Source organism: Aptenodytes forsteri, unplaced genomic scaffold (assembly GCF_000699145.1).
Source record: "Aptenodytes forsteri isolate BGI_AS27 unplaced genomic scaffold, ASM69914v1 Scaffold259, whole genome shotgun sequence".
NCBI classification, from domain to species: Eukaryota; Metazoa; Chordata; class Aves; order Sphenisciformes; family Spheniscidae; genus Aptenodytes; species Aptenodytes forsteri.
The window spans coordinates 741,796-752,879 of NW_008795251.1; the positions used below are offsets into that span (position 1 = coordinate 741,796).

General features: G+C 40.1%; 1 protein-coding gene across 2 annotated transcripts in view; it reads right to left on the bottom strand.

Moving 5' to 3' along the window:
* NAP1L1 (nucleosome assembly protein 1 like 1) overlaps nt 1–11,084 on the bottom strand; it is a 34,888-nt gene that overhangs the window by 22,828 nt on the left and 976 nt on the right. The window lies entirely within an intron of this gene.

Genomic DNA, 11,084 nt, shown 5'->3' on the forward strand with positions numbered 1-11,084 from the left:
GAGGTGGTAGATGCCCCATGCCTGGAAACATTCCAGGTCAGGTTGGACGGGGCTCTGAGCAACCTGATCTAGTTGAAGATGTCCCTGCTCACTGCAGGCGGGTTGGACTAGATGACCTTTAAAGGTCCCTTCCAACCCAAACTATTCTATGATTCTATTTTGCAGTATCTCCCCAAAACTACATCTTTGGATATAGTATTCATATGACTCAGCTTTCCACAAGACATAGCCATCCTTCCCAGTTTGTTTCATAGGTGCATTTAGGATTGTGAACAGCAGCTACACCTTAGCACATGAGCAGCAAGAAGCATTCACTGGTATCACTCCTTGAAGTCGTCCCTGGGAAACACCAGTTCATCAGTTGTCAGTGCAGGACTATAACAAACCTGGCTACAGCTGGTGTGTTACTTCAAGCCTCAATGTCTAGGTGATTGCTTTGGGCTGAGATACTACTTGGAATCTAGGCCTCCTGACTGCAAGAAAAGGCTTATGAGTACCAATAAAGGGTAGCCTCCTCCCCTGTTCAAAAGCCAGCAGGCAAATAACCTCCTTATTTGTAAAATATGTTATTTCCATGTTACTTAAACAGCTACAGACAGTAGCACTGCATTATGGTCAAATACAGAGGTGCCCAGAGGCTTCACTTACAATGTTTTGCTGCTCACTGTAAAAATACAGAGGAAAACAAATCGTCATCTTATCTTTGCAGGGCTTTAAAGACAACACATAGGAAGTTCACGTTACAAAAAGGAAGCAAAAGCACAGAAAAGCAAGCTACAGTGCAAGTTTTCTAAAGGCTGAAGTTTAAAACCTCTTTCACAAAGGTAGCTTAAGCTCGATCACAAGCCTGCCTGCCATCACAAGAAACATCTTTTTCAAAACTGAAAGGTTAGGAGACTGTTAATCCAGCACAAGCTTAGCCACAGTTTTGAGTGCATCCCGCAGAATTACTAAAAATTAGCAGAACTCCCTAAAAACTTAAATCTCACCAAAACAGTATGAAAATTTGCTATTTTCATGATGTTTAAAGGACACTTCACCTCTTTAATCTGTCATGGTTTTTAAGAAATGTAGTTCGATACATGCAGAAACTAATAATGATATTGCCATTTCTTCATCCTCGTTACCCATTAGTAAGCTTTCAGTTTTCAGGGGTTATTGTTTCTTCACTAAGTAATTTTACTCATGTGAAGACAAAAATACAAACGGTAAATATTCAGCCCTTCCTAGTCTTTCCTTTTTTCCCAGTCTGCCTTTATCCACACAGAAACCAGTCTGAGTTTGCACAGCAGCAGCAGCCATGTTACAGCTAGGACACAAACACTCTGGTGAGAAGCCTTTTCTTTTTGAAGATCAGCTTTAAGTGTCCCAAGTAAGCATGCCAGTATTAGATTACCCTGACATCCACTCGGCCTCAGGAAGACAGGTCACAGCAAGGTGAATTAGGAGTCGGCTGAGGAGGCAAGACATTCCTGGGACACAGTTCCTCCAGCAAAACAACAGCTTTTTTGCACAAGCCCTAAGGCTGGCAGGCCGCCAACAGATCTCAGCTGTTCAGCATCTCTGTGGACATGGTACCCATTCCCTCCCTTTCAGGAAACATCATTTCCCCTTCTCTAGAGGAATTGCTCACACAATTAGCTTGCAACAGCAAGTAGAAGAAATTTCTCAAGTAGTTCAAGGGACACAAATGGGCTTTTTGAGGATACTGGGCCCAAGCTACAGCCAAGACTGGTTTAACTCACATCTTTAAAAGAAATCTACCCTTTTGCCCAAACTAATTTCCTCAGTAGTCAATAATTCAGAGCACTGCAAATCAGTCAGCCTGTCCATAGAATAGCATAGCAGCCTCTTTCTGTCTCTGGCAAGCCTTGGGCAACAGAAAGCAATACATTAACAAAAAATACCTAAAACAAATGAGCCCTATGTCAGATTAGGAAGCTGCAACATAAGATAATAAACTAAGCGGACTAAGTCAGATGTCAGTGAAGAAAAGAGACATCCAGCTGGAGGACAGCTAGTTGTATAGAAAAATATCAGGATTAAGTCCTGTAAGTTATTTGCAATGCATGCAGAAACCAAAGGTGCCAGACAAATGACATCATACCAGCCAAGTTCAACTCTCACTACAGACTGGGAAACTCGAGAGCAACATATTCACTGAAAGTTACTTCAAACTGATGTTCTTGCCTAGCATTCCAGGAGGGCAACTTGTAACATTTTTATTTACATGCATCAGCATCAAAAAAGAAAACAAAAATTAAAATAGTAGTGTAGAGAACCATTAAAAGACACTCTTTGACTGTGCATGTTCAAAATAATTGTTTGGGATAGTTTACTTAAACCACTGAGAGGTTTGTAACTTTAAAGAGCTCACATGCTCTGCATAGCACAGTTTCATTCACACCAATGTCAGAACTGGGTGAACTGTTTAAAAAGTGCACAGTACATGGCATAGAGTTACACGCTTCAACTTTTGTGGTACTAAGACCTAAAAACCCCCATACCTATCATTCCACTACTGTTAGTAGAAGCTATGGTACCAACCACCAGGTAGGAGAACTGTTACATGAGAAAGGATCACACAATTCAGTAGTAACTAGGAGAGCATTTAGCTCCTCTTCAAATAGAAGCAATTGAATAACGTATCAGATTAAAAAACGCCATTTCAAAAGAGAATCAAGCAGAAGACCAAGTGTTTCCTTTTTACTTGTGTGACCAAATTCTATTATCATTAGCATGGAAATTGGTCATGAAACAAGAGGATATTGCACCTATCATTAACATGGCAGATAAGCAACACAAATGTGTTGCATGATACAAATTGTATCATTCATATTATGGAAAAATATGCCTTCTTAGGAAAGCTGAAGGTCAAAAACAAAAAAAAATCAATCTCAATTAAGTGAGCAGGGTAGTCCTATGCTAGAACATCAAGATACCATATCTATTTGATGAGAGACATTATCAGCCACTGAACTCTCCAGAGACAATTTCCTTTTATTAGTGCCGCAAAGTTCTTCTGTTAACAAAAGACTTCTGACTGTTAATGTAGGAGAGCAAAAATTGACAAAATTAATTTAAATTTTCAAATCTAGAGTAGAAAATTAAGATTGTCTGCCCAAATGCAAGCACAAAAGAGTATGAGATAATAAACGAGACAGTACTAATATAAAGGCTATCAAGGTCTGATAAAGAGGCTAAGGAGCTAATGGTTAACGGAAGCAAGGAATCCGGGTTCCTCAATACAAGAAGGTGCCACTGGACCCTTGTAGTAACTCAAACCCTTCGGTTTTGTTGCAATTTATTGTGCAAGCACCAACTCATCCACTATGTCCAAAAGACATGCACAGTCAACAGCAGAAATGCTAACTGGCATGGCGATATATAGGAATCTTCAGCAGAAGCTGGAGTAAGGTCTCCTGGACCAAGCAGAGAAGGATAAGAAATTCAGATGAGTAGTGGCATTTCACAGAACATACTGGGAACGTTTAGCAAACTGACCAAGATGGGAAGCACTCACATCACCACAAGGGAGATGTGCCCCCTTCATAAAGGGAACACCAAGTTTCTCTGCTGAACCATCTTCCAAGTCAGCTAAAGCCAATATAACTGGCAAATGCTGCTGGAAAAGCTTACCATGGTTCTTCCTTAGCCATGCATACCCCCTTCCTTTCATCAGCAATGTCTGAACAGCTGTAAAGTTAAAAAAGTGCAAGGTATTTCTTTGTACAGGGCTAGACCTGCAATTGCGTAAGTAACAGCAGGGTCAAGCGAAGGAGGCCACTACAGGCAAGTACCTTTTAGAATAACTCATGAATAGGGTTAGGCAAGTTTGAAGTTACTGTGAAACAGTATGCTACAATATCGTACCTTGTGATAACATGGCAAAATTCAAAATTCAGTTGTAGAGAATAAAAAGACTACATCATGATAATGCTGAACCAAGTAACGCAACGCAATTAATTGAAACTGTCTGCTCTCTCCCCTTCAAGTGGTAATTTTCACTTTTCCTAGTAACTCCTGAGGTAAAGGCACCAACCTTCAGCCATTTGCCAATGCAACTATTTCACTAGTGCTTGCAGGCCTCCGCACAATACATGTTATGGCATGAAAACACTTATGTTCCACACTGCAACTTTAAAGTGCTCTACAACTTGCAGGAGAATGCCAGTTACATGATGGGGAAAAACTCAAATTCTTCGAAACAAAACAGAGTGATCATATACATAACTAAGTTAGTTAGTTACTAGTAACTGCAGGGCTTGCTTTCATTCATGTGGAAGCACCTTTTAGAGCTTTTCCCTTAATTGTTTAAATCAGGAAATGAAGATTCAGTCAACAAATACTGAACTCCTCTATCTTTGTAGCATTTTTATTGAATTTTAGGTAGTGCCTGTTTACTCTTGCAGCAAAAAAGAGTCTCCGTAAGGAGAAGGAAATGGACTACAGCATTACAATTTAAAATCAGGACTGAATTACATCTGCATGTTTGTCTCTGCTACTGATCAGAGCTCCCTCATCATGTTCTAAAAATAGGGTAATTAACACACAATGTGGCCTTTGTTCTGGATGCCATGATTCTGTAGCAGAAAACCTACCAATTTCTATTTAGGAACATCTTTCATTATTAGAAAAGTAATCCAGAAGTTTAAATTCAAATCTGAAAAACCTAAACAAGGATTTTTTTTTTTCCTTTTTTTGTAAACAAACTAATCAGAATAGCTTGTTGCAGTTTCTCCTTTCCATCACTGATAGTGGGAAAACAACAGCCATCCTGAAGGGCTGAAATCAGAAAGTAATCCAGAAGTTTAAATTCAAATCTGAAAAACCTAAACAAGGATTTTTTTTTTCCTTTTTTTGTAAACAAACTAATCAGAATAGCTTGTTGCAGTTTCTCCTTTCCATCACTGATAGTGGGAAAACAACAGCCATCCTGAAGGGCTGAAATCAGAATCTTCATATATTAAAAAAAGATATTTAAAACCTCCTAAGAGTATTCGTCTATACAGTTCATGTTGGTACAAGTATTCAGTTCATTAAAAAGTGTCAAAGTAATACAAAAATTGTGTTTTAATAAAGTACTTCAGGTAGCAGGGTGCATTTTAGCAGTTTAAAAGATCAACTTGTGCATGCCACAACATCAAACAAAAGAAAGGAGAGCATCCGTAGACTACTGAGACTGCCACATAATCAAACACAACCATATTGGCAGTTACGCTATCTACAAGACTCTCACACTGCAGCATTAAAGTTTTTATCCAATTTGACTTAAACATCTAAACATCCTTATCTGAAAAGAAAGTTAAAAAAACACTGAAAAATGTGTACAGGTTTCAAAAGCGTGTTTTTTGCTGCAACATCTGATGAATGCAATATTGTAAATTCATTCACTCCCCAAGAAGCCACTGAAATTCCTAAAATATATTTAGCAACTTTTTTGTTAGCCTCAGTTCAATATTATTTCCATGGAAACAAAGCCATTACTAAACTGCAAACCTTAAAACATCCCATTTTCAACTAACAAGCTAGCATTCACTAAAAAAAAGAACACAACAACAATCTAACTTTGATTCATTTAAAGGCTGTTAGGGGTGAGATGTTACAATTGGTAGTGAGACCCAACAGAAGTATACACACAGTTATGGTTTCAGTAAGTCACTTTCAGATGACTACAGGTGCAGAGTTTAAAAAGCATTTGTAAACATATACTACACCTGTAGAGAAGAACTTGAGCCAAGGAACTTGAGCCTTATTTACAAAGTGATCTTCATAAACATTTTCTTGTGAATTTCACTCAATCATGCTTTTGGCACCAGTACCTGATACCTCCATAACAGTGAAGAAGGTGATGAAAGAATCAAGAGGCCATGTCATGAAGATCTTGCCAGTTCAAAAATAGCGAGCACGTTTCTGACGATGCTACCTTGCACACGCAAGGAACAGAATAAAGCACTTATACCAGCGCATACTTAACCATCCAAAGTCGAGTAATTTTCAAAACTGGAGTATCACAGAATTAAGAACTGCTTAAAAGGGTGATCCAAGTGAGGCAAAATAAATAGTACTAAAATCTAAAGATATTAAAAGAAGCAATTTTAACTAATTTAGAATTTGAAAGATCAAAAAATTGCTGTGCACAGACACAGGTATAATTGCATGCAGCCCACTGAAGACTTCTACTCAACATGCAGAAGTAGTCAAGATCTGAAATGAATGCATGATGACTAAAACACACAATGCAAAATAAGATCATTATACACTTCAGTGATGTATCCTTAACAAAAATACTGTATCCACTGCTGAACATTGTGGAAGAGAGGAAATAGATCAGTCCAGGGCCTAGCAACATGAGTACCTGAGGAACAGAAGCAGTTTAAACCTGAGATTAATAGTATTTGAGAGGTGAACAATGAGAAGTCACACAAAAACACTTAAGTTAAAAGGAAGTTCAAAAAGAACTGATTAAAAATTGGTTTGGATGTAAACAATTAATTGTTTTATTTCATGTCCCCCCCATGTTCCCCCAACTTAACCTTTCAAATGCTTAAGCCAGGTTTTTAACTAGAGCCAGAACTAAAAGGAAACTTTCCCTCAATGGCCAGTCATCCCACAGGAAATGTGAATGAACTGCCCCTCCTTTGAAATATCACATATTTAACATTAGAGAAAGCAGTTGACTGAACTAATCTTAGTGCAGATGGTCAGAAAAGACAAGAAGCATTTATGATCCTAACCTGGGTCTTAGAAGCCTGGGGGTTTGCTCCACTCTAGATTTCAGGTACCTGCTTAGTCTAATCTCTTAACCAGAATTTCCAACACTTGAAAACGAGAATAATTCTCGTATCTCTCTGGTTTTGGGTGAGGGTTGCTTTGTTGTTTGGTTAGTGGGTGGTGGTGGTGGGTTTGTTTTGGGTTTTTTTAAGTAAATGCCAAATCACAGCAGCTGAACACCACATGGATACAGGTACATTCAGAAACTGAAGTTTTCATATCTAAAAAGTTGCTTTCACATTTTGATCATAAAAAGCTACTAAGGATAAATTGGTAGTATTTTGTTCTAAAGTCTACAAAGATCAGGTGATGTGCAAGTGCCTACTCATTACTGCAAGTTAAGCTTTAAACTGAGACATCACCATGGTAAATTACTTCTGTGCAGATGTACATTTAAGCACACATTCAGCCCCCAAATGCATCCTATTTTCCAATACTAAAATCTAAACAGCTTTCCATCTAGGAAAGATCTCCAGTCTAACCTTTGACAGTAGTTAAGATGCAGATTATGTTTTTGTAGCATGGAAATTCATTAAAAAGATTAATCTTTAGGGAGAACATGAATTATTTCAAATCTTAAATTATTTATATTTTAAAACTAAATACAAAGTATCAAAAGTAAATTAGCAAAGTTTCCTTTTCTTTTCTGAATGCAACTGAAGTTTTAGTCTGCAACATATGTAGTCTTCCTGAAAACCTAAGGTCAAAGTTATCACTAAATACACAAGGCCATATTCATAATTAAGATTTTTCCCCTTTGCATTATCTTTGTTGAGTGTAGGAAGTCCTTAAAAACCTCATGCATTGTTTCTAAATAGCTTAATTTTTCAGAAGGTCATCAAATGAATCCCCAAGCAACTTCTGTGATGTCTTCCAGGCACGTCTGGTTTTCTAGACAAATACATTATGACACCAGACCTACTCTCCAGATTAACAAAGTTAGGTGATGAGGAACTGCACTAACCTCTGAGCTGAGTGAGGATCAGCTAGATTGAATTAACTTTAATTATAATCACTTTTGAGCTCAAAGTAATTTACAAATGAAAACTGACCTATAAGCATTAAATCCATCATCACAAGCATTTCTCAGATTAAACACCACTTGTACAACACTGTTCTGCTCTATTATTTACTAGCTGGTTTCCTAATGAGAAGTTAGAGGGAATGCAGTCGCCCAGACCAGAAGCTAACTCAGAAGACTCCTCAGCTCTAGTAAAATACAACCGACATTAAGAAGTCTTGTTTCTGCCCGCAAAGTACTATCTTCTGTACAAATGCCTGCTAGTACCACACAAATACCAAAGCACTATCACTCCATGGAACAACCCAGAGCTGAAGTTCCACTGAATGTATATACAAATGCAGAAAAATGAACAGGCATTTAAAGAACACCTGCATCTCCATTTTCTGCAATCTGTCCAATTCCTGAAGTTTCCCAAAGAAATAGGAATCAGACCTTTAGTTTGAGATACAGCATGTTTGCAGCTGTGTCACAAGAATCTGACGATGAATTGGGTTACAACCATATTAACAAAAAGGTGTAGATACTATAGACGTGTTCATTACACCCATCAGTCTACTGGAACAAACTGGCTTTCGCCAAAGGATTCAATCAAGAATTCAAAATAGAAGATGTTTGTCTTATTTCCCCTGAGATTTTTCACTACTGAAATTCAAATCCTCAAACTATTCCCCGAAGAAATATAATCTCTGCCATAATGAGTTAAGTTCTCCATGTTACAATTACTTCAACTTTTAGGAGCTAAGTGAATAAACAGATTTATACCAATGCGACTAACAGTACAGTAAGCCAAAGTTTCCTTAAAGATCTGGAGTTCTGTATTAAAGAACACAGCCTCAGCCTGGAAGACTCTAGTCTCACTCAGGGTTGTGAAAACTCTGTTAACAAAACTTCATGACATACATACCCACAATCCTTTGCTTTCAGTTTCACTTGTGCACACATGTTCATTGTCAGTTATGCAAGAAGCTAAGAAAAAAACCAGACCACCCATTTCCAGGGTGCTCAGTAAGCAGATCACCGTAAAGCCCCCTACCTGCTCCCAGGAACAGGTTTTTGAGTGAGAGGGGCTAGATGAAGCACAAGGATGCAAGAGCATTACTGTGCTGTACACACACAGCGCTACAGCAGATCCACCGCTTCTGGCACTTCCTGTAACGCTGGGCTGGATGCGTAGATGTGGCACACTACTTCTGCGCGCTTCCAGCAGTCCCAACACTCACTTCCTAGTCCTGAGAATGTCAGAGAAGGACCAGGGGCTCTGGAAAACACCAAATCTACAACTTGTGCACAAGACCCTCATTCTACAATCCTCTGTCCTCAGAAACCAGAACACGATATGACTTTTTCTATCACAGAACACAGAAAAAGTGGAGGGGAGATTGTTAATACATACCACTCACAGGAGGGAGTGGGCCACAGAAACAAAAGTTCAGGTATCAATGGCCTATTCTAAGCACTTTTATCAACGTTTCAGGTACCTGAAGCTCTGAGCGGCCTAAACTTTTGTCTGGTACAAAGGCATCCAAGTCACCCAAATTTCAATGTATGTAGATTTCAAATTCTATTTTGCTCTAATGTCCTGGTTTTGGCTGGGATAGAGTTAATTTTCTTCCTAGTAGCTGGTACAGTGCTGTGTTTTGGATTTAGGATGAGAACAATGTTGATAACACACCGATGTTTCAGTTGTTGCTAAGCAGTGCTTACACTAGTCAAGGACTTTTCAGCTTCCCATGCTCTACCGACTGAGAAGGCTGGAGGTGCACAAGAAGCTGGGAGGGGGCACAGCCAGGACAGCTGACCCAAACTGCCCAAAGGGATATTCCATACCATGTGATGTCATGCTCAGTACATAAACTGTGGGGAGTTGGCTGGGGGGTGATAACCGCTGCTCGGAAACTGGCTGGGCATCAGTTGGCAGGTGGTGAGCAATTACACTGTGCATCACTTATTTTGTATATTCTTTTACCATTATTATTATTATTTTCCCTTCCTTTTCTGTCCTAATCTCAGCCCATGAATTTTACTCTCCCCCCTCCCCCCCATCCCACGGGGGGGGCAGGGAGTGAGTGAACAGCTGTGTGGTGTTTAGCTGCCTGCCAGGTTAAACCACAACAAATAGAATTGAGGTAACTTCTGGATTTACAAGAGACTGGAAGCCATTCAGCTCGCTTCAATCCAAGTACAGTACCTTTCTCATCCTTTAAGGAGTTTAGCATTGTAAAAGGGGCACAGCAGAAAGCTCAGTTAAAACAAGCTACTAACAAGCTACTAACAAGCTACTAACAAGCTACTAACAAGCTACTAACAAGCTACTAACAAGCATTTTTGTCAGAAAATACCCACAGCTGTAGACAGCTGTAAGCCTTAGCTCTTCTCTCAAGTTTTATTTCATGATTGAAGTGAAAATAATCAGGCATTATCTCCTGTCTGACTAATGTAACATCCACTAGCAGGAGTTAAATCCCAATGGAGGGGGTGAACGGTTTGTCATACCTTGCACACTCTGTGCCCACTTCTCTTACCGTCCTCAAAGGAGTTAGAACACGAAGCGTAAGTGTATCTCCATAAGGCTTCAAACACCAAACGGACACGCACAAAACTGCAATGTGCTTGGAGATAAACTGTGGGACATGCTGCCGTATTACTATACCATAGTCACTTGAAAAAAGGTTTATATTTTCTTCTGCAAGCAAATAGGGAAGGTTTTGTATTAAATATTGAAAGCCTCACAAGTATTGGCAGCATAAGTCCCCTAAAGATCCAATATGGAGTAGATGGAGCATGTTTCATATGCAGATAGATACATACGAATGCTAAACACAAGCCAACGCTTCCAGTTGTGGTTACTAGACCTTTCAGGTAGTTTCTTAGTCTTCCTTGGCGACAGTCATCATTCATCTCCTGCATCTGCTACTGCCTGTCCTTTACACTGGACACATCGACAATCGGCGGAAAGCAAAGGCCTCGTTTTGCGTGATAGCAGCTAGCAGGCACCCAGAGAAGCGACATGTTGAACTCCCGAAAACCGAAAAACACTCTTTCCTGAGGCAGGAAGCAAGAGTCGCCCGTCCCCTGGCTGAATCTCTGGGTCCCCCTGCCAGCAGTGAGCAGCACAGCACGCCCTCGCCGCGGCTCCCCGCACGAGAGCGAGAACAAGGCGCGGGAGCCAGCACAAGGCCACTGCGCGCTGCCATCCGCCGTCCTCCCCGCTGCCCACCCCTCCGCCATGTGCACATCCGCCGCCCGGCCACCCCCACCGGCGCCCGTGCCTGCCCGGCACCCAGCC